At 42.9% G+C, this 27,619-nt stretch overlaps 2 long non-coding RNA genes across 2 annotated transcripts; one reads left to right on the top strand and one right to left on the bottom strand.

Annotated features, from left to right (window-relative positions):
* The first annotated feature begins 19,596 nt into the window (after positions 1 to 19,596).
* Positions 19,597 to 23,362, top strand: LOC121554077. The gene is made up of 3 exons (XR_006660966.1): positions 19,597 to 19,680; positions 21,729 to 21,806; positions 22,057 to 23,362. It is a non-coding gene; the product is annotated as an uncharacterized LOC121554077 (long non-coding RNA).
* Positions 23,363 to 23,623: 261 nt separating this feature from the next.
* LOC121554075 lies at positions 23,624 to 26,857 on the bottom strand. Its single transcript, XR_006660965.1, has 4 exons — positions 26,722 to 26,857; positions 24,981 to 25,078; positions 24,581 to 24,716; positions 23,624 to 23,944 (listed from the first exon to the last, which is right to left on the bottom strand). It is a non-coding gene; the product is annotated as an uncharacterized LOC121554075 (long non-coding RNA).
* Positions 26,858 to 27,619: the final 762 nt, after the last annotated feature.

Here is a 27,619-nt window from a genome sequence, read left to right as displayed (position 1 = left end):
TGTTATCCTAGTCAACATGAGGAGAGTTTAATAAACGATCGGAGGTAGTCTAGTCATGTGAGCCAAACCTAACCTATCAGAAGTCACCTCAAATATATATATATATATATATATATATATATAATAATGTATCTGTACTTTTGATGAAAGTACTGAATACTGAGAGGGGCCTCTAGGGTTGTAAGTGGTGTTACATAGATGCTGTGTTCACGATGCATGATTAATACATAATTCATGGTTTATTTGATGTAGTAAATACATAAATGATTTATTGATGTATAGGTAAGAATTTAAATGTGATGTAACAGGTAAAATTAACTTTAGGCCATTGTTTGTGTTTTTATGTTCCATCCCGGAACTAACGTTCTCTGTTGTGTTACTGTTACGGAATGTGTTAATTGACTGTGTGCAATCTAATTTAAGCAGATCTTAGTCTGAGTTATAATTGTTGATGGCAGAGGCCAAGAAAGACAGTAAAGGGACTTTCAAGGGACTTTAAGGATTCAATAACCTCTTTTCAGGACAAGCAGCCAACGAGGTATTTTGTTCAACCTGTAGAACTTTGTTTATATTCGCGCCAAATTTGTTTCAGTACTGTATAATTTATCAATGTTACTGTGTTCATTCAAATATATAGTTCTCACGGCGTGACGTGGATGCATCGGAGAAAAAGACTTGCAAGGCAATAAACGCCCGTTTCAAGGAACCAACCTGTGTCTGTTGTTGTGAAGAGAGCTACAGTGAGAACTCGCCTGCTCAACACGGGTAGGAGAGACTACAAGACCGCCGCGGGTAATGACGCAACGAAGATCCAGCAGAACAGATAAGCAAAGCCCATGACATTGTCGGCATAGCGACTGCAAGCAACGGTGATTGGACTGTGTTGAAAGCGCAACTTTTCAGGCCAAAAGCACTCTACCACAACATTCAAGTTAAGGTGGGATGAGAAGTGGTTCAACTTGGAAATTGCAACTAAGGACTCAGCTCTATGAATCTTACATACTGTGCTTAGCCTACATGTTTTGGGGATACATCGAATGTGCTGGTGTTTGTGGTTGTTACGTGTTACGAGATTTAAAGGGAAACTTAACTCCATAAGCAAAGTAAACCATTGAGTAAAGATAAAAGATAATCATAAATTGAAATGAAGATTAGTGTTTTATGAAAAGTGGTGTTAGCCAAGCTTAAAGGGCAATTTAAGCAAAGTTTAAAGGGTACCTCCACTGATGTGAAATTATTTTATTATGTGAAGTGATATGTGATTTAATGCCTTATACGCATATTCATTCTGTGATTAAGGTTTATACTAAGTTTATTTGTACCAAAGTAATTTTCAATCTTATTTTGAAATTGAAGTCAACTTGAAGTCTAGCTAAGTTTAAATGCTGATAGTTATCTTGATGCAATATTGAAGTTTATATTTAGAAGTTAGGCTACCCACCTAGTCTTCACACAGTTAAGGAATTCATACAGTTATTAACCTTCCTGGCTAATCACATTTAGGCCTACTGTAGCTTACATTCACCCATAGCCTAATATAAATCCAATTCAAGCTCAATAGTTGAGACACATACCACATCCATCTCAAAATGTCAGACACAAGCACTGAGACATGTCATGAAATTACCAAATCACCTGCTCAACTCGACGCGACAGACACAGAGTCTGCAGAAGAAGTGGAAAGGCTACGAAGAAGTGAAAGAACCCGATCCCTAACAGAGAAAGGAAAATAACTTCAAGAAGAAAGGCTGAAGAGTGTACAACGTCGGTACAGGATCATCCATGAGAAGTGGAAGTATCATGCAAAAATAGGCAAGGAAATATTGACTGATTCGGCCTCCGAGGACGAATTAAATGAGCTGATTGAGAACATGAAAAGCACCTGTTCTGATGTACAGGTCATTTATGAAGAGTTACGTAGAATGCAAGCTCCTGAACCAAACCTGTGACGCAGAGTTAACACGTGCATTTCACTTTCAGGATTTATCATTCAAAAGGCAGAAAGGCAACTTAAAGGGCATACAGCAGATGAGGAGGAAGAACCTTGGCCTGATGTTGGCTCGATCCTAGACTCAACAGGTTCTCTATCAAGGCCACCGTCTCGTCGATCAAAATGTGGTTCTATCCACTCTAGCATCCATTTAGTCAAAAGAAATGAGGCTGCAGCTGAAGCTGCCGCATCCAAAGAGATTTTGGCAGTGTTGGATGAACAAGAAAGGGAAGCGATAGAACTTCAAAGGCTAGAGGCTGAAGGAAAACAGCGGCTGACACAATTTGAATCTGAGAACCTAGCCAGACAACAGGCAATGCAAGACAAGCGTAGAAAGCTTGAACGTCTAGAGGAAGTGAAGAAGTTGAACGCTGCAAGAGCTCGAGTAAAGGTCTACGATCAAGTCGAAGACAATTTTGAGACAACTGACTTTCTGCATGATGTTGAACCAGCAGGAGAACTTCAGGTTCTTAACCTCACAGTTCCTCCAGACCGCCCTCAATCTCTACCAGTCACAACGCAAGCCCTCTATGCCTCAAGTCCCTCATTCATTCCTCAACCTCTACCAGTTACAAGTCAAGCTCCTAGTCCCCAAAGTCCACAATTGGTACCTCAAGCTCCACCAACTTCAGTGTCCATGCATCAAGTGCAGAAGAGCTCTGATCTGGTCAACATGCTAGCAGAAGCTATAAGTGCCAATCGTCTCCCAACACCAGAGCCTGCATTATTCACTGGAGATCCTTTGAAATTCAAGGACTGGTAGCTATCTTTCGAAACATTAATAGACAGGAAAAACATTCCAAAGAATGAAAAACTGTATTACCTAAGAAAGTACTTAGGTGGTGCCGCAAAGAAAGCTGTTGAAGGATTTTTCCTACTAGGCACTGAAGCAGCATACGACTCAGCCTAGCAGCTGTTGCAAAAACGTTTCGGAGACCCATTCATAATTGGGAAGTCCTTCAGAGACAAGCTGCATGGTTGGCCAAAGATAAGCTCTAAGGATGGTTGTAAACTAAGAGACTTTGCAGACTTCCTCAAGAGCTGCAAGGCTGCAATGCCCCACATTAAGACATTGGAAGTTCTCAATGACTGCAATGAGAGTCAAAATATTCTGCTGAAGTTGCCAGATTGGCTGGTATCTAGTTGGAACTGCAAAACGATGGAAGTCAGACAAGCAAACACTGGGTACCCACCATTCAAAGTGTTTGTAGACTTTCTATCGAAGGAAGCAGATCTCGCTTGCAATCCTATATCCTCAAAACAAGCGCTCAAGAGTGTGGAAAGCGAGAAACCAAAGCATCCACGAAGTCAAACCATTCAAGCAAAGACACTGTCCACAAACACAACACAGAGCAACATCCCATCATGCATTTTTTGCAGAAGAACAGGACATGTCCTCGTCAAGTGCAGAAAGTTCAGTGAACAGATGGTTCAAGATCGTGTCAAGTTTGTGCAAGCAGAAAAGCTTTGCTTTGGATGTTTGAAGACTGGTCATCACTCAAGAATGTGCGATAACAAGAGTACATGTGAAAGATGTCAGAAGAGACACCCGACATGTTTGCATGATGACAAGTTCAAGGAACATCAAAGGTCAACACCTGCAAAGGTAGACGACTACTCAAAGCACAGAGCAGACACCAAAGAAATAGCTGCAGCAGCAATTACCAACAGAGTCATACAAGAAGGCCTAAGCACACAAACGTCCTCAATCATACCAGTCTGGGTCTCGTCCACAAAACAGCCAGATCAAGAAGTTCTCGTCTACGCGCTCTTAGACACGCAAAGCGATACGACTTTTATCCTAGATGAAGTGGCCCAAGACCTCAACACAAACAAAGAGAATGTCAGTTTGCGGCTGTCCACAATGTCTACAAGGTCAACAGTCATACCCTCTCAGAAACTGACAAGTCTACAAGTGAGAGGGTACAACTTAGAGAAAAGGATCCCATTGCCACCACTTTTCACACAATAATTCATTCCAGCAGACAGGTCACCCATTCCAACTGCTGAAACAGCTCTAAAATGGCCTCATCTGGAACAATTGGCAGACAAGATTCCACCACCACTGGATTGCGAAGTAGGCCTTCTGATCGGCTATAACTGTCAACAAGTCCTTCTTCCTAGGGAGATCCTGTCCGGTGAAGAAAATCATCCATATGCACAGCGAACTGATCTCGGCTGGAGCATTGTTGGCTGCTCGACTCAAGCAAGTGACTACGGTGATGCAATAGGAACCAGTCACAGAATCATAGTGCGACAAGTGACACCTGCCGTGCAGCCATCAGTTGAGCTGAAGAAGAGAGAAGTACACTTTGTGTGCAAAACTCAAGTCAAAGAGATCAATCCAACAGACATAATCAAGGTCCTCGAATCTGATTTCACAGATCACACTGCAGAAGACAACCCAGTTTCTCAGGAAGACCTTCTCTTCTTGTTTAAAGTGAAAGAAAGTATAAGGCAGAAGGAAGACGGCCACTATGAACTCCCACTTCCTTTCAAGACGGGCAAACCTAATCTCCCAGACAATAAACGATGTGCAGTTCATAGGCTCACCTCATTAGAGTGACGACTGAGGAGAAATAAGCAGTATTATGATGATTATGTCCATTTCATGAATGACATAATAACCAGAGGAGATGCTGAGAAGGTTCCACAGCCTGAACTCGATAACCAACCAGCATGGTACATTCCGTGCCACGGAGTCTACCACCCCCACAAACCTGGGAAGATCCGTGTGGTTTTCGACTGTTTTGCACACTGTCAAGAAACCTCCCTAAACGATCATCTCTTGACCGGGCCAGACCTGACTAACACATTAGTTGGAGTGCTATGTCGATTTAGAAAAGGTCCAGTCGCCAAAATGTGTGATGTTGAAAAGATGTTTCATCAGTTTCACGTTGAAAAGGAACACCAAGACTACCTAAGGTTCCTCTGGTGGGACAAAGGCGATCTAGACTCCAAACCCTCTGTGTACAGAATGAAGGTGCACTTGTTTAGGGCAGCTTCATCCCCTGGCTGCTCCAACTTTGGACTCAAGCATCTTGTATCGCAGGGTCATGGAAGGTTAATTGAAGAGTCCATCAAGTTTATCCAGAGAAGCTTTTACGTCGACGATGGCTTAATAAGCATAGTCACCTGCTGAAGCCATACATTTGGTGGAAGAGTCAAGAGCCTTGTGCAAAACAGGAAACCTTCGGCTGCACAAGTTTGTGTCCAACGACAAAGAAGTGATTGCCGCTATACCACTTGCAGAACGTGCCCAAACCAAGGATCTAGACATGGCCCTAGGAGAACTTCACATCGAGCGAGCACTTGGAGTTCAGTGGTGCGTCGAAACAGATGAATTCCAATTCAGGGTCGTAGTTAAGGAAAATCCACTGACAAGGAGAGGTGTTCTCTCAACCGTCGCTTCCGTCTATGATCCGCTGGGGTTTGTGGCTCCCTTCATATTAGTTGTCAAACAGATCCTTCAGACGCTATGCAGAGACAAAGTAAGCTGGGACGAAGATCTCCCCGAGCACATTCTGCCACAATGGGAGTCATGGCTTAAGGATTTGCCTCACCTTGCAGCCCTGAAGATTCCAAGAAGCTACCTTTCATCAAGCTTTGGCGAGGTCAAGCGATACGAGCTTCACAACTTTTCAGATGCAAGTCGCAATGGATATGGTGCATGTTCGTATCTCCGAGCTATAAGTGAAACAGGACACATCAGTTGCTCACTTGTCATGGGGAAGGCAAGAGTAGCCCCTACCAAACTAACGACTTTCCCAAGACTTGAATTGTCGTCAGCTGTGACTTCAGTCCGTAATGGTGATGTCGTCAAAAGAGAGCTCGAGATTGAAAACCTGCAAGAGTGTTACTGGACGGACTCAAGGGTGGACCTTGGCTACGTGAACAACGACGCCAAGAGGTTTCACACGTTTGTAGCAAACCGGATCCAACGCATAAGATCAAGCACAAACCCTGAACAATGGCGATATGTCAGCTCTGAAAATAACCCAGCCGACTACGCCTCAAGAGGGCTGAGTGCAGTTCGGCTGAAAGAGTCTAACTGGCTGAAAGGACCCGACTTTCTTTGGCAGCGGAGTCTTCCACGTGAAGAGGAAATGGTGGGAGAAGTATAAACAACTGACCCTGAGCTTCGCAAGGCCCATGTCCACGCAGTCAAGACGTAATAAGTGAATTCAATAGCTAATCGCTTCATTTAAGTTTTCTGACTGGTCCAGAGCAGTGAGAGCCATCGCCAGGCTCCAGAAATTTGTCAGGGAATTCAAAGGACTTCAACCAAGAACGAATGAAGCAACTAGCCTTGAAGAAAGAAGAAAAGTGGAAATCTTCATTATCAAGCTGGTGCAAGAAGAAGCCTTCGCTGAAGACATCCATAAAATCAAGCTCCAGAAAGAACACACCATGAACAAGCGCAACAAGTTACACCAGTTGAATGCCTTCTTGGACAGGAACAATGTCCTCAGGGTGGGAGGACGGCTATCCCAATCAGCATTGCACCATGACGTAAAACATCCCGCAATACTTCCGAAGAAATCTCATGTGTCAGCCCTGCTCGTCAAACATCATCATGTGCGTGTACACCACCAAGGAAGAGGCATGACTATGAACGAGTTGCGTGCAAATGGAATATGGATCTTGGGATGTGGAAATGTGGTCTCCTCACACATTTACAAGTGCGTACAATGTAGGAGATACAGAAGTTCAACAAATGGCGGATCTGCCGGGTGAGAGAACAGAGACATCCCATCCCTTTACTTACTGCGGTCTTGATTGTTTTGGCCCCTTCATCGTAAAGGAAGGAAGAAAGGAATTAAAACGATATGGATTGTTGTTTACCAGCCTATGCTCCAGAGCAGTGCATATTGAAACACTAGACGACTTGACAACAGACGCATTCATAAATGCACTTCGAATGTTTGTAGCTATCAGAGGACCTGTACGCCAATTGAGATGCAATCGGGGAACAAATTTCATGGGTGCTAAAAGTGTTTTTTGAGTTGCTCAAGGGAATGGATCAAGAACGTCAACGAGCAATCGGTTGTGAATTCATTATGAACCTCCCATCAGCAAGTCACATGGGTGGAGTCTGGGAGCGCCAAATTAGAACGATTCGGATCATTCTGACTACCATTCTCGACAAGTCCGCAAACAGACTCGACACCACAACTCTGAGAACATTCCTTTACGAAACAATGGCTATAATCAACAGCAGGCCACTAAGTGTTGAACATCTTCACGATCCCACCGGTCCAGAACCTCTCACTCCTAACCACATACTAACTATGAAATCTTCAATTATTCTGCCCCCTCCTGGACAATTCTGCAAAGAAGACCTCTATCTGTGCAAAAGGTGGAGAAGAGTGCAGTTCCTAGCCAATGAATTCTGGCGAAGATGGAAACGAGAATACCTGTTAAACCTCCAACAATGACAGAAATGGCAAAGAAAATCACGAAACTCACAAGTAGATGATATTGTGATTCTACAAGATGACAGCTCACCAAGAAACGAGTGGAAGCTTGCCAGGGTTGTAGAAGCTCATCCTAGTGCAGACAGCATGGTGCGAAAGCTGAAGCTACTAGTCAGTGACACTACACTTGGTAAAGGAAAACCACACACTTGATCAGTCCACCTTGAAAGGCCTATTTACAAGGTAGTTACCTTACTAGAGGCTAACTAAATCACATACAGTGGGGAAAAAAGTATTTAGTCAGCCACCAATTGTGCAAGTTCTCCCACTTAAAAAGATGAGAGAGGCCTGTAATTTTTATCATAGGTACACGTCAACTATGACAGACAAATGGAGAAAAAAAATCCAGAAAATCACATTGTAGGATTTTTAATGAATTTATTTGCAAATTATGGTGGAAAATAAGTATTTGGTCACCTACAAACAAGTAAGATTTCTGGCTCTCACAGACCTGTAACTTCTTCTTTAAGAGGCTCCTCTGTCCTCCACTCGTTACCTGTATTAATGGCACCTGTTTGAACTTGTTATCAGTATAAAAGACACCTGTCCACAACCTCAAACAGTCACACTCCAAACTCCACTATGGCCAAGACCAAAGAGCTGTCAAAGGACACCAGAAACAAAATTGTAGACCTGCACCAGGCTGGGAAGACTGAATCTGCAATAGGTAAGCAGCTTGGTTTGAAGAAATCAACTGTGGGAGCAATTATTAGGAAATGGAAGACATACAAGACCACTGATAATCTCCCTCGATCTGGGGCTCCACGCAAGATCTCACCCCGTGGGGTCAAAATTATCACAAGAACGGTGAGCAAAAATCCCAGAACCACACGGGGTGACCTAGTGAATGACCTGCAGAGAGCTGGGACCAAAGTAACAAAGCCTACCATCAGTAACACACTACGCCGCCAGGGACTCAAATCCTGCAGTGCCAGACGTGTCCCCCCTGCTTAAGCCAGTACATGTCCAGGCCCGTCTGAAGTTTGCTAGAGTGCATTTGGATGATCCAGAAGAGGATTGGGACAATGTCATATGGTCAGATGAAACCAAAATAGAACTTTTTGGTAAAAACTCAACTCGTCGTGTTTGGAGGACAAAGAATGCCGAGTTGCATCCAAAGAACACCATACCTACTGTGAAGCATGGGGGTGGAAACATCATGCTTTGGGGCTGTTTTTCTGCAAAGGGACCAGGACGACTGATCCATGTAAAGGAAAGAATGAATGGGGCCATGTATCGTGAGATTTTGAGTGAAAACCTCCTTCCATCAGCAAGGGCATTGAAGATGAAACGTGGCTGGGTCTTTCAGCATGACAATGATCCCAAACACACCGCCCGGGCAACGAAGGAGTGGCTTCGTAAGAAGCATTTCAAGGTCCTGGAGTGGCCTAGCCAGTTTCCAGATCTCAACCCCATAGAAAATCTTTGGAGGGAGTTGAAAGTCCGTGTTGCCCAGCGACAGCCCCAAAACATCACTGCTCTAGAGGAGATCTGCATGGAGGAATGGGCCAAAATACCAGCAACAGTGTGTGAAAACCTTGTGAAGACTTACAGAAAACGTTTGACCTGTGTCATTGCCAACAAAGGGTATATAACAAAGTATTGAGAAACTTTTGTTATTGACCAAATACTTATTTTCCACCATAATTTGCAAATAAATTCATAAAAAATCCTACAATGTGATTTTCTGGATTTTTTTTCTCATTTTGTCTGTCATAGTTGACATGTACCTATGATGAAAATTACAGGCCTCTCTCATCTTTTTAAGTGGGAGAACTTGCACAATTGGTGGCTGACTAAATACTTTTTTTCCCCACTGTACGTTCATCACGTTCATTCAGACTTAAAACATTTTATTAATTATTTTCATAATTTTTGTTTAAAAGAAAATCCCACATTCCAAGTTAATGAGTGATTTGGTGGGAGTGTAAGTGGTGTTACATAGATGCTGTGTTCACGATGCATGATTAATACATAATTCATGGTTTATTTGATGTAGTAAATAAATACATTATTTATTGATGTATAGGTAAGAATTTAAATGTGATGTAACAGGTAAAATTAACGTTAGGCCATTGTTTGTGTTTTTATGTTCCATCCCGGAACTAATTTTCTCTGTTGTGTTACTGCTACGGAATTTGTTAATTGACTGTGTGCAATCTAATTTAAGCAGATCTTAGTCTGAGTTATAATTGTTGATGGCAGAGGCCAAGAAAGACAGTAAAGGGACTTTCAAGGGACTTTAAGGATTCAATAACCTCTTTTCAGGACAAGCAGCCAACGAGGTATTTTGTTCAACCTGTAGAACTTTGTTTATATTTGCGCCAAATTTGTTTCAGTACTGTATAATTTATCAACGTTACTGTGTTCATTCAAATATATAGTTCTCACGGCGTGACGTGGATGCATCGGAGAAAAATACGTGCAAGGCAATAAACGCCCGTTTCAAGGAACCAACATGTGTCTGTTGTCGTGAAGAGAGCTACAAGGGTGGACAGGGTGTAGTGTCCACCCTAGAGGATGTACCAAATGAACGAATGGCGGGAATCAAAGCAATTGTGTGTTAGATCCAGTGGAGGCTGCTGAGTGGAGGATGGCTCATAATGTCAGGAACGGAGCAAATGGAATGGCATCAAACACATTGAAAACGTGTTTGATACAATTCCACTAATTCCGCTCCGGCCATTACCACAAGCCCGTCCTCCCCAATTAAGGTGCCACCAACCTCCTGTGGATAACACATTCTCAGTATGGATGAGCCTTACAGCGCCGGAGAAGATGGCTGCCGTTTTACAGCCCTCTAACCAATTGTACTATTATGTGTGTTTTTCCGCGTTATTTGTAATTTATTTTGTACATCATGTTTCTGCCATCGTCTCTTATAACCAAAAAGAGCTTCTGGATATCAGGACAGCGATTACTCACCTCGCATTGGACGAAGATTTTTTCTTCAACGAGGCGGCCGCGAGGGATATCCTACAGACACCCGACAAGGCCCAAATCCCCGTCATTCGCGTGAGGAAGAGACGGAGATATCGCGGGCGCAGATCCGGGTGCCTTGTAAGGATCCGACGGCGAGCGAGTAAACTGCCTCTTCCATCAATCCTATTAGCCAACGTTCAAGCTTTTGAGAATAAAATGGACGATTTAAGATTACGGTTATCCTACCAACGGGACATTAAAAACTGTAATATCTTATGTTTCACGGAGTCGTGGCTGAACGACAACAATGATAACATTCAGCTAGCAGGCTATACGCTACATCGGCAGGACAGAACGGCTGACTCGGGTAAGACAAGGGGTGGCGGTCTGTGTATATTTGTAAACAACAGCTGGTGCACAAAATCAAATACTAAAGAAGTCTCGAGGTTTTGCTCGCCTGAGGTAGAGTATCTTATGATAAGCTGTAGACCACACTATTTACCAAGAGAGTTTTCATCTATATTTTTCATAGCTGTCTATTTACCACCACAAACCAATGCTGGCATTAAGATTGCACTGAATGAGTTGTACAAGGCCATTAATCAACAGGAAAACGCTCATCCAGATGCAGCGCTCCTAGTGGCCGGGGACTTTAATGCAGGGAAACTTAAATCCGTTCTACCTAATTTCTACCAGCATGTTAAATGTGCAACCAGAGGGAAAAAAACTCTAGACCACCTCTACTCCACACACAGAGACGCATACAAAGCTCTCCCTCGCCCTCCATTTGGCAAATCTGACCATAACTCTATCCTCCTGATTCCTGTTTATAAGCAAAAACTGAAGCAGGAAGCATCAGTGATTCGGTTAATAAAAAAGTGGTCAGATGACGCAGATGCTAAGCTACAGGACTGTTTTGCTAGCACAGACTGGAACATGTTCCGGGATTCTTCAGACAGCATTGAGGAGTACACCACATCAGTCACTGGCTTCATCAATAAGTGCATCGATGATGTCGTCCCCACAGTGACCGTACGTACATACCCCAACCAGAAGCCATGGATTACAGGAAACATCCGCACTGAGCTAAAGGGTAGAGCTGCCGCTTTCAAGGAACGGGACTCTAACCCGGACGCTTATAAGAAATCCCGCTATGACCTCCGACGAACCATCAAACAGGCAAAGAGTCAATACAGGTCTAAGATTGAATCATACTACACTGGCTCTGACGCTCGCCGGATGTGGCAGGGCTTGAAAACTATTACAGACTACAAAGGGAAGCACAGCCGCGAGCTGCCCAGTGACACAAGCCTACCAGACGAGCTAAACCACTTCTATGCTCGCTTCGAGGCAAGCAACACTGAAGCATGCATGAGAGCACCAGCTGTTCCGGATGACTATGTGATCACGCTCTCCGTAGCCGATGTGAGTAAGACTTTTAAGCAGGTCAACATTCACAAGGCCGCAGGGCCAGACGGATTACCAGGACGTGTACTCCGAGCATGTGCTGACCAACTGGCAAGTGTCTTCACTGACATTTTCAACATGTCCCTGACTGAGTCTGTAATACCAACATGTTTCAAGCAGACCACCATAGTCCCCGTGCCCAAGAACTCTAAGATAACCTGCCTAAATGACTACCGACCCGTAGCACTGACGTCTGTAGCCATGAAGTGCTTTGAAAGACTGGTCATGGCTCACATCAACAGCATAATCCCAGAAACCCTAGACCCACTCCAATTTGCATACCGCCCCAACAGATCCACAGATGATGCAATCTCTATCGCACTCCACACTGCCCTTTCCCACCTGGACAAGAGGAACACCTACGTGAGAATGCTATTCATTTGACTACAGCTCAGCATTCAACACCATAGTGCCCTCTAAGCTCATCACTAAGCTAAGGATCCTGGGACTAAACACCTCCCTCTGCAACTGGATCCTGGACTTCCTGACGGGCCGCCCCCAGGTGGTAAGGGTAGGTAACAACACATCTGCCACACTGATCCTCAACACGGGGGCCCCTCAGGGGTGCGTGCTCAGTCCCCTCCTGTACTCTCTGTTCACCCATGACTGCATGGCCAGGCACGACTCCAACACCATCATTAAGTTTGCCGACGACACAACAGTGGTAGGCCTGATCACCAACAACGATGAGACAGCCTATAGGGAGGAGGTCAGAGATCTGGCCATGTGGTGCCAGGACAACAACCTCTCCCTCAACGTGACCAAGACAAAGGAGATGATTGTGGACTACAGGAAAAAAAAGAGGACTGAGCACGCCCCCATTCTCATCGACGGGGCTGTAGTGGAACAGGTTGAGAGCTTCAAGTTCCTTGGTGTCCACATCACCAACGAACTATCATGGTCCAAACACACCAAGACAGTCGTGAAGAGGGCACGACAAAGCCTATTCCCCCTCAGGAGACTAAAAGATTTGGCATGGGTCCTCAGATCCTCAAAAAATTCTACAGCTGCACCATCGAGAGCATCCTGACTGGTTGCATCACCGCCTGGTATGGCAACTGCTTGGCCTCTGACCGCAAGGCACTACAGAGGGTAGTGCGTACGGCCCAGTACATCACTGGGGCAAAGCTTCCTGCCATCCAGGACCTCTATACCAGGCGGTGTCAGAGGAAGGCCCTCAAAATTGTCAAAGACTCCAGCCACCCTAGTCATAGACTGTTCTCTCTGCTACCGCACGGCAAGCGGTACCGGAGTGCCAAGTCTAGGTCCAAAAGACTTCTCAACAGCTTCTACCCCCAAGCCATAAGACTCCTGAACAGCTAATCATGGCTACCCGGACTATTTGCACTGCCCCCACCCCCATCCTTTTTACGCTGCTGCTACTCTGTTAAGTATTTATGCATAGTCACTTTAACTCTACCCACATGTACATATTACCTCAACTACCTCAACTAGCCGGTGCCCCCGCACATTGACTCTGCAACGGTACCCCCCTGTATATATAGCCTCCCTACTGTCACTTTATTTTACTTCTGCTCTTTTTTTCTCAACACTTTTTTTGTTGTTGTTTTTATTCTTACTTTTTTTTGTTAAAAATAAATGCACTGTTGGTTAAGGGCTGTAAGTAAGCATTTCACTGCAATGTCTGCACCTGTTGTATTCGGCGCATGTGACCAATAAAATTTGATTTGATTTGATTTGATTTGAAAAGTATTCATCCCCCTTGGCATTTTTCCTATTTTGTTGCATTACAATCTGTAATTTAAATTGATTTTTCTTTGGATTTAATGTAATGGACATACACAAAATAGTCCAAATTGGTGAAGTGGAATGAAAAAAATATCTTGTTTCAAAAAATTCAAAAAAATAAATCACGGAAAAGTGGTGCGTGCATATGTATTCACCCCCTTTGCTATGAAGCCCCTAAATAAGATCTGGTGCAACCAATTACCTTCAGAAGTCACATAATTAGTTAGATTGCACACAGGGGGAGTTTATTTAAGTGTCACATGATCTCAGTACATATACACCTGTTCTGAAAGGCCCCATGAGTCTGCAACACCACTAAGCAAGGGGCACCACCAAGCAAGCAGCACCATGAAGACCAAGGAGCTCTCCAAACAGGGCAGGGACAAAGTTGTGGAGAAGTACCGATCAGGGTTGGGTTATAAAAAAATAGAAACTTTGAACATCCCATGGAGCACTATTAAATCCATTATATGGCACCACAACAAACCTGCCAAGAGAGGGCCGCCCACCAAAACTCATGGCCCAGGCAAGGAGGGCATTAATCAGAGGCAACAAAGAGACCATAGATAACCCTGAAGGAGCTGCAAAGCTCCACAGCGGAGATTGGAGTATCTGTCCATAGGACCACTTTAAGCCGTACACTCCACAGAGCTGGGCTTTACGGAAGAGTGGCCAGAAAAAAAGCCATTGCTTCAAGAAAAAAATAAGCAAACACTTTTGGTGTTCGCCAAAAGGCATGTGGGAGACTCCCCAAACATATGGAAGAAGGTACTCTGGTCAGATGAGACTAGAATTGAGCTTTTTGGCCATCAAGGAAACCACTATGGCGCAAACCCAACACCTCTCATCATCCCGAGAACACCATCCCCACAGTGAAGCATGGTGGTGGCAGCATCATGCTGTGGGGATGTTTTTCATCGGCAGGGACTGGGAAACTGGTCAGAATTGAAGGAATGATGGATGGCGCTAAATACAGGGAAATTCTTGAGGGAAACCTGTTTCAGTCTTCCAGAGATTTGAGACTGGGACGGAGGTTCACCTTCCAGCAGGACAATGACCCTAATCATACTGCTAAAGCAACACTTGAGTGGTTTAAGGGGAAACATTTAAATGTCTTGGAATGGCCTAGTCAAAGCCCAGACCTCAATCCAATTGAGAATCTGTGGTATGACTTAAAGGTTGCTGTACACCAGCGGAACCCATCCAACTTGAAGGAGCTGGAGCAGTTTTGCCTTGAAGAATGGGCAAAAATCCCAGAGCTAGATGTGCCAAGCTTATAGAGACATACCCCAAGAGACTTGCAGGTGTAATTGCTGCAAAAGGTGGCTCTACAAAGTATTGACTTTGGGGGGGTGAATAGTTACGCATGCTCAAGTTCTGTTTTTTTGTCTTATTTCTTGTTTGTTTCACAATAAAACATATTTTGCATCTTCAAAGTGGTAGGCATGTTGTGTAAATCAAATGATACAAACCCCCAAAAAATATATTTTAATTCCAGGTTGTAAGGCAACAAAATAGGAAAGATGCCAAGGGGGGTGAATACTTTCGCTAGCCACTGTATATCACTTATTGGTTTATCCCTCTGTACTGGTACAGATCTACTACTCACACCACTCCTCTCAGGATCCCTCCACCTTGACCCATCTTCCTCTACTTTCTTCACTGCCTCAGCATGACAACTTCTGCACTACTCTAACCCTGGAAACCTCAACCTGCCTCTCTCGCACAGGACATTTGTGATCCCCAGCCCCATGGGCACCCCTACAATTAACACATACCACTACTTTCCCCAATGCTACACATTCCTTTGTCTCATGCCCTTCTGCACACTACTCACACCTAGGAACCTCCCTCCTACACACTGCTGCCACATGCCCATAAGTTTGACACCTGTAACAACGTAATGTATTCGGCTCAAAAGCTTGTACAGGATAACTTATATATCCTAACATCACTTTGTCGGGCAAAGACTTAACATCAAAACTCAAAAGAACAGCTAATGACTCTTCTGTTTCACCACTCACACCACCCTGTCTGTGTCGCACCAAACGACGAGCCTCACAAACACTGGGAATCTTCCCCTTCAGTTGATCAACTTTTACATTTACTGCTACCCCAGTAATCACTCCTCTCAATGGCGCCCTTTTCTTGAGCGCAAAACAATTCACATCTCTTGCCCCCATTCGTTTAACGTGGAGCGCCTGCTCCCTCTGACGAGCAGAAACACAAACAATTATCACAAGACCACTTCTGGTTACCTTCACCGATTCCACAGCACCCAACTCTGTTTTCACCCACCCTGAAACCCAAAAAATGGATCAGCCAAAAGACAAGGTTCCACCTTTTCCAAAAACTTCAATCGTACTATCACAGACTCATCTTTATCCTGACCCTCGGTGGAATCCTCGGGCTCCAAGAACTTCACCACACCTACCACCTCCGATACTTCGCCCTCATTCGCTTCCATTTCTCCTCAGCTCTCCCTTTTTTCCGCCATTTTTAACCGACTCAATATCACCCTCTTCCTCTCTCTTTTAGACCTCCTCTGCCTCTCTTTTTCCCTCCATTCCTCAAATCTCAAATTTCAAAGGACTAATTTCCACTGGTCTAATGTCCATTGCTTGTGTTTCTTGGCCCAAACAAGTCTCAAATTATTATTGGTGTCCTTTACATTTGTACATTTTAGTCATTTAGCAGACACTCTTATCCAGAGCGACTTACAGTTAGTGAGTGCATACATTTTCATACTGGCCCCCCGTGGGAATCGAACCCACAACCCTGGCGTTGCAAACGCCATGCTCTACCAACTGAGCTACACGGGGGGCTTTAGTAGTGGTTTCTTTGCAGCAATCTGACCATGAAGGCCTGATTCATGCAGTCTCCTCTGAACAGTTGATGTTGAGATGTGTCTGTTACTTGAACTCTGTGAAGCATTTATTTCCTGTGGCAGTCCTCATGAGAGCCAGTTTCATCATAGCGCTTGATGGTTTTTGCGACTGCACTTGATGAAACTTTCAAAGTTCTTGACATTTTCCGGATTGACTGACCTTCATGTCTTGAAGTAATGATGGACTGTCGTTTCTCTTTGCTTATTTGAGCTGTTCTTGCCATAATATGGACTTGGTCTTTTACCAAATAGGGCTATCTTCTGTATACCTTGTCACAACACAACTGATTGGCTCAAAAGCATTAGGAATGAAATAAATTCCACAAATTAACTTTTAAGAAGGCACACCTGTTAATTGAAATGCATTCCAGGTGACTACCTCATGAAGCTGATTGAGAGAATGCCAAGAGTGTACAAAGCTGTCATAAGGCAAAGGGTGGCTATTTGAAGAATCTCAAATATAACATATTTTGATTTGTTTAACCCTTTTTTGGTTACTACATGATATGTGTTATTTCATAGTTTTGATGTCTTCACTATTTTTCTACAATGTAAAAAATAGTACAAATAAAGAAAAACCCTTGAATGAGTTGGTTTGTCCAAACTTTTGACTGGTAGTGTACGTCTTGTTCTTGCCTTCTCAAGGGACGCCATTTAACCGGCTGTCACAATCTCTGTACAATCAGCACAAACCCCTCGGGATGTAGCGCTCAACAGTGCATCCCACAGAACGCGTCTTGATGTTCTTCTTTATTAATAGCTACCGCGACACTTTTCCATTTCAAATAAGCGCGATCTTCCAACCACCATCACTCGTTCGACCAGCCTGATCAACTCGAGGACCCCTCCCTCTATTCGCTTGCTCTTCTTCTTCTGTGGGTTTTATGGCGGTCTACATCCAAAGGTTGTATTGCCGCCACCAACTGGACAATTTGAAACCAAAAATTTAATAAAAATAAATCCATACTTAATAGTGATTCTAACAATCCACCCTAATAAAAATAGTACATTGCCAAAACAAACATAACTCCCACTTCTTCCTTCTTTTAGTTCTCCATATCTCCCTTCTCAGGCTCTAGGACCTGAGAAGGTGGCACGGCTTTTGCTAATATTCCATGTAACTCCTTTGCTGTGAAATCTTTCAGCCCTAGGAACCGCTCAGCCGCAATCACAATGATTTCAATCTTCCTAGATCTTTTCTCCACCTTGGCAGTGCCATTGATCACCATTGCGATAAAGGCAAACAAAGTCTACCTTTTGAACCTTAAAAATGTCAGGATCCTCTTGGTGTAAGACAACCACTGCAGCCTGCGGTGAAGGCCTATCCACTACCATGGACTCTTCTGGTGCAACATTCAAACTCTCAACCCTTTTCACAGCTTCTGCAAATTAAATGCACTGTACAACCCTGACATTGGCCACGTCATTCTCTTTTACCCTTGTGGGGCATTCAGAAGACGTGGCTTCATGATTCCCACCGCAATTACAACATGTCACATTTTCTTCACTTTTATAACACATAACATGATCTTTTCCACATCTTGTACATCTCGGCTTCTCCCTTCTGCAAACACTTTCTACATGACCAAAAGCTTTACAATGTTCACACTGCATTGTTCTTGGTATAAATGCTCTAACTCTGTAGGTAATATACCCTAACCGCACTTCATTAGGGAGAGACTCCATTTCAAAAAACAAAAGAAAGATCAACTCTTCACTTTTTCCCCATTCACCACTCGATTCATCCGACGTGGTGAATTTTCCGAAGCGACACACACAACACTTCAAACTTATCAAGTCGATTACGACACAACGCACATTCCTTCTGTTCCACAGAATCACAAAAAATCTAAACAAGCCCGCCTCTCGTGATCCTCACATCCTTCACTTTACCCAGCACTCTATCAACCAGTTTGGATAACTCAAATGGTTTCTTCAAGATTGGTACTCTGCTCAGCTGCTCCTTATTAACAAACCGTACTCCTACTAGATACGAAGGGACATTCTCATCACTGTACCCTACTTTGCTCCATTTTCCATTCTTTTGAACAATACTTAAATTCTCCTTGATTCTAACGCCATTGTATTGTGAAGGATGTGAGGAAAAATAAAATAAATACCCCACCATCTAACACTACACTCACAAATTCAAAAATATTATTAATAATTAACACCACCCTACTCCACTATTTAAATATATTCATTCCTACCTCATGCCCTCAACCTGAAATGATGTGACATCACCACTTAACAGTCCCTGTAACTCTTCTGATGTCAAGTCTCGCACACCCAAATACCTCTCTGCAGCTGCCACCACAACCTCAATATTCTTCGACTTACGTTCCATCCCTGCAGTACAATTAATAGCCATTGCTATAAACGCTAAAAATCCAATCTTACTGAAACATATATCACTTGTTGGTCTATCTCTCTGTACTGGTACATATCTACTACTCTCACCACTCCTCCACCTTGACCCATCTTCCTCTACTTTCTTCACTGCCTCAGCATATGACAACTTCTTCACTACTCTTACCCTGAAAACCTCAACCTGCCTCTCTCTCACAGGACATTTCTGATCCCCAGCCCCATGGGCACCCCTGCAATTAGCACATACCACTACTTTCCCCAATGCTCCACATTCCTTTGTCTCATGCCCTTCTGCACACTTCTCACACCTTGGAACCTCCCTCCTACACACTGCTGCCACATGCCCATAAATTTGACACCTGTAACATCGTAATGTATTCAGCACATAAGCTCGTACAGGATAACTTATATATCCTAACTTCACTTTGTCAGGCAAAGCCTCAACTTCAAAACTCAAAGAACAGACAATGACTCTTCTGTTTCCCGACTCTCGCCACCCTGTTTGCGTCGCACCAAATGACGAGCATCACAAACACCGGGAATCTTCGCCTACAGGTTATTCGCTTGCTCAATGACCACGCCTTTATTTACCTAGTTTATTTTATTTATCCAAGCCAAATTTGGTCAAAACCACGCCCACAACCACGCCCACCCTCCATCATCGACCACGCCCCACAGCCACGCCCACAACAATATCCACAAATTAGTCCGTTTTTTCATGCGCCTGGTTTTGACTGAAGTTTGGCATGAGTGAAAAGGAAGAAGACTTTAATCGCTCTGATATTGACTGAAATAGCCGACAATGAAGACTGATGAAGGTGAGTATATTTTGCTTCTTTCTTTTAGTCTGAGATGAAAGTTATAGTCCCAGTCAACATTGAACTTACTGAACCTGGTTGGTTTACTTCCCAAAGCCTTCGTAGTTAATGGAGTAGGCTACAGGACGAGGTAACATGTTATTATGCTTTGCAATGATCTACTAGTGCCACGCGTGACAATGTTTACTATTCATTTTTTTATGTGTGAATTGAATTAGGTTCCTTTACATTTCAATGTAATATACAGTAAACAAGTATTTTTCCAATATTTTATCAGAGAATTCATTCTGTGGGCGTAGTACGTGGTCCTCTGTAGCTCAATTGGTAGAGCATGGCGCTTTACCCGGGACCACCAATACGTAAAAATGTATGCACACATGACTGTAAGTCGCTTTGGATAAAAGCGTCTGCTAAATGGCATATTATTATTATTATTATGTCCCTCCCACCTTACTGTTAGTCAGCAGCAGCATGTCACAGTGAAATGTATATTTTAAAGAAATTGTCTTGCGGCCGTGGTACAATTTAGAAGTAGTCCAAATGGCAACCTCGCGACCAGTACGTTTTCACCCGCGACATAGTTTTCTAAGTAGTCCAATTGTTTATAGAAATCAGCGGACAGAGAGGAAGAGGCGAAACGAGGCTCAACTCCGCCAGAAATCTGTTCTCCATCAGCTGGCGTTTAGTTTTTCGATCACCAAGTGAGGAGTTTTTGTATGAAGGTCAATGAGTGTAGAATTTGGTCAACAAAAATGTAATGGCTTATTTGCTACGTGAGGTTTATTTGATCGAATATAAGTTTTGTAATACTTAGGTTTTTACGAGTGTACTGATATACGTAGGACTCGTGACATCACATGAACTTTAAAGAAAAATACTATCGGAGTTGTCTCGATGGCTTTACATATTCATGTTATGAGGCAAGTAGCATCTCTCTCCATTGAATACAGGCGGTTGACGTCAAAAACCCTAAAATATTCTAACACATTTAAAAATAATGAGATGTATCCACCAAAGAAAGGATAGGCGGGAGCTAGAGCCCGCCGTAACGCTTTGTGGACAGATTCTCAATGTTAGGGCAGAGAGACAAGGATATCCATCATCTTTGATCCGATTCAGTTTCCCTACCAGAAAACACGCGAGACGGTAAAATGTGTATTCAGGAGGAAACTAAAGAGCGGATGGCTTGACCGCGTTTTGCGAGTGTCTACTTGACCGCAGTTCGTTTACCCCGTTCTATTGATTTCAACGTGAAATTGAAAATAGGCTGCAAATCAACTGCAATCATTTATGCAAGCGCTGTGATTTTCTCCATCTGGCCTTTATCGCACTGCTGCCAGAAACCGGTGCATCTGTACTGCCACTATAGCTCAATTCCACCTTTAAGTGTTTGCATTTTATCACCTTCTCATTTAACTTCGCAAAGTTGCCAATTGTCATACAGGACTTCGCTGCTGTGCCTTCTCTGTCTCTCTGCAATTTTCCCAACATAACGACGATGAAGTGCGGAGCGCTTTATATCAGCGGCAAATAATTTAAAAGATCTCCTACTAACATAACAGCACTGTTGCGTTAGCTATTCGTTACATGTGTATTTTTCCCATTATGATGATGATCCGGGCCTGTTAGGGGTAGTGTTGTGATAACTGCACTTTGATGCTTTTCTCCCACTGTGGACTTTTTCTAAGCGTTAACGATCCCAATGTAATTTAAATGTTTAAAATGTCACACCACTACCTTACATTGGACGTTTGGAACAGCTTCTAAAAAAATAAATAATAACATAAATTAACGTCCGAGACGTGAGACTTTGAAAGCTTGTTGGGGCTACTAACTTGGCTGTGTACCAAATAGGCTGAACTGTGACAAATAGATACTAGCGCATAGGCCCTACTCCTGCCATTTCCTAGGATCCATAGAGGAACTTTTCCTAACCTATTTTTGCACCAGTTCTGTCACCAATTTTGGGGGAAAAAGTACACTTGTTAGTAATTTATTTGACTTATATCACATTCATGTTTTTTTTTCTTCCTTGATGGTCCCACTAGCTCTGGGAGCTGTTGGAGGTCATCCCCCTAACAGGACAACCCAAAGGAGGAGCAGTATTGAATTGTATCCCCCTGACAGTAAGAACACATGATGTCATATTACAAGTGTATCTTGTCCACAGCTACTTTGATGCAAGTGGCCAATCATGACTGAATTACTGTACACACAGAATTTCTCACTCACCTGTAACACTCTAATCCTCAATAGACTGCTAAAAATGCTAACTATTACATAAAGTAACAAAGGAGATCCATCATCACTTGTGGTGATTAAGAGATTCACAGTAGGCTACACTGCACTAAATCTTGCTTCTACCTTTTGTCACAGTGAGATCAGAGCAGACAGAGATCGGTCAGAGTGATCAACCTTGTGGCCCCCTCGGCACTGTGATGCACTGGAGGACGACGTTGACAAAGTCGATGATTATCAACTTTATTGTGATGTTTGACCAGGTTCTACATTGGATATACAATTTATTTAAGAAGATGAGGAGGAGATGAGAAGCTGAGTTAGAGAACTTCTTGATTTGGAGCCTCGCAGTCCTGTGATTCTCTAAGATCAAATAATGAAAAAAGTCACACACAAAAAACAACATGTAGTCTATTGCAATGCACTGGTTGTCTGGAACCAACAGAACCCTGATCAGCTTCTACCCCCAAGCCATAAGACTGCTAAATAGTTAATCAAATAGCTACCAGACTATCTGCACTGACCCTTTTGACACTACCCACACACTCATACTGACATTCCAACACATATATATATATATATATACACACGTACACACAAGCATACTGTCGAAACACACACTTAACCACTCATCACATACTGTACGCTGCTGCTACTATTTATATAGTCAAATTATCGTTACTCATTGTGTATTTATTCCTTGTGTTACTATTTTTCTATTATAATTTTGTATTCTCTACGTTGATGGGAAGGGCCCGTAAGCATTTGATTTGAATGGAAGGAGAAAGAGAAGGTTCAGAGAAAAGTGAATGTGACAGGAGATCGCATGGGAAACCAACAAAATAGTTATTATTTTTGTGTATATAGAAATTGATTTGTGGTGTTATTGTATACTGAATATTGAATATGTTATTGTATATATTGTGGTGTTATTGTATATATTGTGGTGTTATTGTTGTAGATGTGTTATAGTATTGTATATGTACTATATATCTACTACTTTGTTACAATGTTTTCTGTTTGGTACCAAATAAACACGGTCCACCTATACTGTATTCAAGAAGGGTTTAGAGATGCACTGATACAACTATGATTATCAATTACGTTTAAATTTTTACATTTTAGTCATTTAGCAGACGCTCTTATCCAGAGCGACTTACAGTTAGTGAGTGCATACATTTTTATTTTTTATTTTATTTTCATACTTTACCACAATTAGGATTTTTATGTATGATGAAGTTGTATTTCAGCTTCAATAATTTATTCATGACATAAGTCTTGCACAGCTGTGTTGGCACTCACACATACAACACCACAATGAAAATACAACTAAATGCATTGGCCTGTATCAGACCACAACATGATGCCAATGGGTGTGTTCTAGACACATTCTGCACAGATTATACAACCACTAGATCTTATGGACGTGGTTCCTGAGGTGTTAGACACTTCTCCAGGCCAGACATTGTAAGATCAGGGCCCATATTCATAAAGCATCTCAAGAGTAGGAATGCTGATCTGGGATCAGTTTTGCCTCTTAGATTAAAATCAATGGACAAGGGGAAACTGATCCTAGATCAGCACTCCTACTCTGAATACAGGCCCTGATCATCTGTGCAGAAATGTGTGCATCTGAAACACTCATTGTGAAGAGCTTGCTGAAATTGTCTTCGCTTCTCTCCTCTTCGCTTCTTCTCTCCTCCTCGCTTCTCTCTTCTAATCTTCTCCTCTATTCCTTGCCAACAGGCAGGTACTTGCTGGTGTCCATTTTGAATCCCCTCCAGGTAAAACAAGTTCTTAGTTTCTCAACCCAACACCTGTGTCATTTGGGACTGAACAGTGTGTGGCTGGGCTTGGCTCTCTTGGTGGCCCATTCTGTGTCTAAATGGATGTCCTTTCGATACATCCAAACCCCCATTCCCTCTTTCTCTCTCCCTCTATCCAGGCGGTAGGTGAGGGAGGGTAGTGAGAGGGACAGAGGGCCAGTAGCTTACCTTCTCCCATTACGGTCCTGTTGATCTCTTACCTGGGGAGAGGAGATGAAAAATAGGGGTCAGAGAAACTCTTCATGAGGTGACTGTTTTGGTCAGGGTTAATGGTAGGGGTGGGAGACAGGTGTGAGGCTGGTTCTATAGAATAGGCCTGAGGAGAGGAATTAGCAGCAGGTATTATCTACTATAGCAGCAGTTCCCATATTTTTTCACTCTGGGGCCCCAGCATTAGGGAACACCACGCCCCCCCCCCCAGTGTGCGTGAGTGCGCAACGTCTATTTCTATGGGCACAAGCACTGTTCATGACACAAACTGTTCACACCCCTCTTGTTGGTGGAGGTTTTGCAGGTTTAAAGCTTATTTCCTGCAATTCTACACATTTTGTCATGGGGTGCAAACAACATTTTTCAGTTTTAAAGCTAATTTTCTTGCAATTCTATTCATTTTGCCGTGTCTAATGTGTATTCATGTGATATATACCCGCGCCCTCCCTGACGACCTCTAGAGGGGGCGCGCCCCACAGTTTGGGAACCACTGTACTATAGGACAGCCACAATGCAGGAGGGAGAAATGATCTGTTAGAGTGTGTATCCTGAAAGTATAGTATTCATGTTGTAATCAGACAAATACTCATTACACAGCTAACGTTAAAGGGGTTGAGGGGTCCTACCTGAGGTGTGGCTGTCAGATAAAGATTTTCTTTATTTTGGAAAGGATGCCCTCCTCCTCTTCTTTCTTCTTCTCCTGCCCCTCTGTTCTGTCCTGTCCTGCCCCAGACTCAGAGCGCTGACCACTCCTGCCCCCACCTGGACAAAAACCGGTACTACACACATCAGCCAAAATATGACCCATGTTTGCATCATGTTTTAATGTGTGTGTATGTGCTTGGCGTGTGTGAGAGTGTTTGAAATGTTTGAATCCTTCTTTACTGCAATGTGATTTGTAGATTAAGTAAAGTATTTAAAGTGTGTGTGTGTGTTGAGAGGGGACAGGCTAGCACTGGTAGTAGAAAGATAAGGTGATCTGGATGTGGAACTATATAGTATAATTCCCAGGTAAAAACAACCTACCTGTGGTAGTAGCAGTAACTCCGTTGACAGTCCCCAACACGTCAGTCTCTTCCTCTGCATAGCTCAGGAGCAGGGAGCGCTGTCTACGGGTTAACTTCCTACAGTGGTAGAAGACAAGAGGGTTGGTTAATAACACTCTATTCTAACTATGAAGAAGTGAAAACAGTGGACACTCAAAACCATGCTAACTAGACAACAGTCAGTGTTAAGTGAATGTGTCTGTTAACGTCTGTGAGACAGATTCTCCGCAAGATGGCGCAGACAGACACGGTCACCCTGTTTCTAGTTCCTATCAGATTATGTGTGTATTATGTTTAAGTGATAATGCCTGAGAAGCCGGCTTTGAGGGCATTATCTCTTTTATATAACCGGTTACCAACATATTCAAATAATGATTGACATATTTTCATTAAAAACGTGATTTTGATTAACTACGGCTAATTTACAGTCACGTCAATGCGGCCAGAATAACAGCAAAGTAGCCGCATTTGCGTTCGTTTAAGCTGTTTTCTAGTGACATTTATTTAGATACATACATAACAATGAGCTAATGAGGCACGATTTCTCCTGGCATAGAAAATGTGCTCACTCGTCAGGACACTGTTGTTCAGAGGAGCTAGCCAACAACACAGCTAACAAAATCATTTCAAACTGTAGACTGCAAACTAGCTGCACTTTGTTTCGTTTGACCTTTTTTCTATTGACATTTCTTTGTATATAATCATAAAAATAATGCCAGCTGAATCATGATTTCGACTGACTGAGAAACGCTGCCTGCCTGTCTGTCTCGTCCCGACACGTTCATTACTATGGGACAGCTGGAGATCGAATTTGAATATTGAAACAATGTTGCAAATGTCGGAGAGACAGACAGCAAGGTTTTTATAAATCTCCATTGTTGAAAACTAAACGTTACTCTAAAATAATTGTGAGATAATGTCTAGATGCTTTTTATAGTGGAGATCAAGTTTAGCTCAGCTGGTAGAGCACGGCGCTTGTAACGCAAAGGTAGTGGGTTCAATCCCCGGGACCACCCATACACAAAAATGTATGCACGCATGACTGTAAGTCGCTTTGGATAAAAGCGTCTGCTAAATGGCATATTATTATTATTTTATTATTATTTATAAATTGCTTGGCTGGGCTGATGAGACAGTGGATTGCACAGTCAGATGAAACAGAGTAAATAGGCATTTTAACATTCTAGATTTAGCCGGTGGTAACTTGTGGATTATAAACTGGGTGGTTTGAGCCCTAAATGATGATTGGCTGACAGCCGTGGTATATAGACGGTATATATACGGGTACGACAAAACATTTAACTGCTCTAATTACATTGGTAACCAGTTTATAATAGCAATAAGGCACCTTGGGGGTTTGTGGTATATGGCCAATATACCACGGCTAAGGGCTGTGTCCAGGCACTCCGCGTTGTGTCGTGCATAAGAACAACCCTTAGCCATGGTATATTGGCCATATACCACACCCCATCGGGCCTTATTGCTTAAATAGACACCGGCTGGAATGCAGTTTTAACCAATCAGTATTCAGGATTAGACCCACCTGTTGTCAAATTTTTTATATTGTATTGCTAGGTATTACTGCACTGTTGGAGCTAGAAACACAAGCATTTCGCTTCAACTTCGATAACATCTGAAAATCTGTGTATGCAACCAATAAAATTAGATTAGATTTGTGTGTGTTTACGTGAGTGTGTGTGTCCTTTCTCTTTTACTCTTACTTGGGTACTCTGATCTTGATGTGAACGTAGTGATCTCCATAACTATAGCTGTTCATCCTCTGGATCCCCTTTCCCTGCAGACGGATCTTCTGGTCCGCCTGGCAACCCGGAGGGATCTACAAAACAAAGGGCAGTGGTTCGGTCAATCCAGCCTCTTTTCACATCTGCCAGTGAGTCTAGCAACACAAGCCAAGTAGACCCATCAGCTTGGGCAAGCAAGACTAGGGTCAGTGTAACATGTATCTAATGTATTATTTCCAGATGGTTGCCAGATTGACTAGGGTCAGTGTAACATGCATCTAATGTATTATTTCCAGATGGTTACCAGATTGACTAGGGTCAATGTAACATGCATCTAATGTATTATTTCCAGATGTTTGCCAGATTGACTAGGGTCAGTGTAACATGCATCTAATGTATTATTTCCAGATGGTTGCCAGATTGACTAGGGTCAATGTAACATGCATCTAATGTATTATTTCCAGATGGTTGCCAGATTGACTAGGGTCAGTGTAACATGCATCTAATGTATTATTTCCAGATGGTTGCCAGATTGACTAGGGTCAGTGTAACATGTATCTAATATAATATTTCCAGATGGTTGCCAGATTGACTAGGGTCAGTGTAACATGTATCTAATGTATTATTTCCAGATGGTTGCCAGATTGACTAGGGTCAGTGTAACATGTATCTAATGTATTATTTCCAGATGGTTACCAGATTGACAAGGGTCAGTGTAACATGTATCTAATATAATATTTCCAGATGGTTGCCAGATTGACTAGGGTCAATGTAACATGCATCTAATGTATTATTTCCAGATGGTTGCCAGATTGACAAGGGTCAGTGTAACATCTATCTAATATAATATTTCCAGTTGGTTGACCGATTGACTAGG

Source organism: Coregonus clupeaformis, unplaced genomic scaffold (genome assembly GCF_020615455.1).
Source record: "Coregonus clupeaformis isolate EN_2021a unplaced genomic scaffold, ASM2061545v1 scaf4020, whole genome shotgun sequence".
Classification (NCBI taxonomy): Eukaryota; Metazoa; Chordata; class Actinopteri; order Salmoniformes; family Salmonidae; genus Coregonus; species Coregonus clupeaformis.
This window is presented reverse-complemented; position numbering and strand designations above follow the sequence as displayed.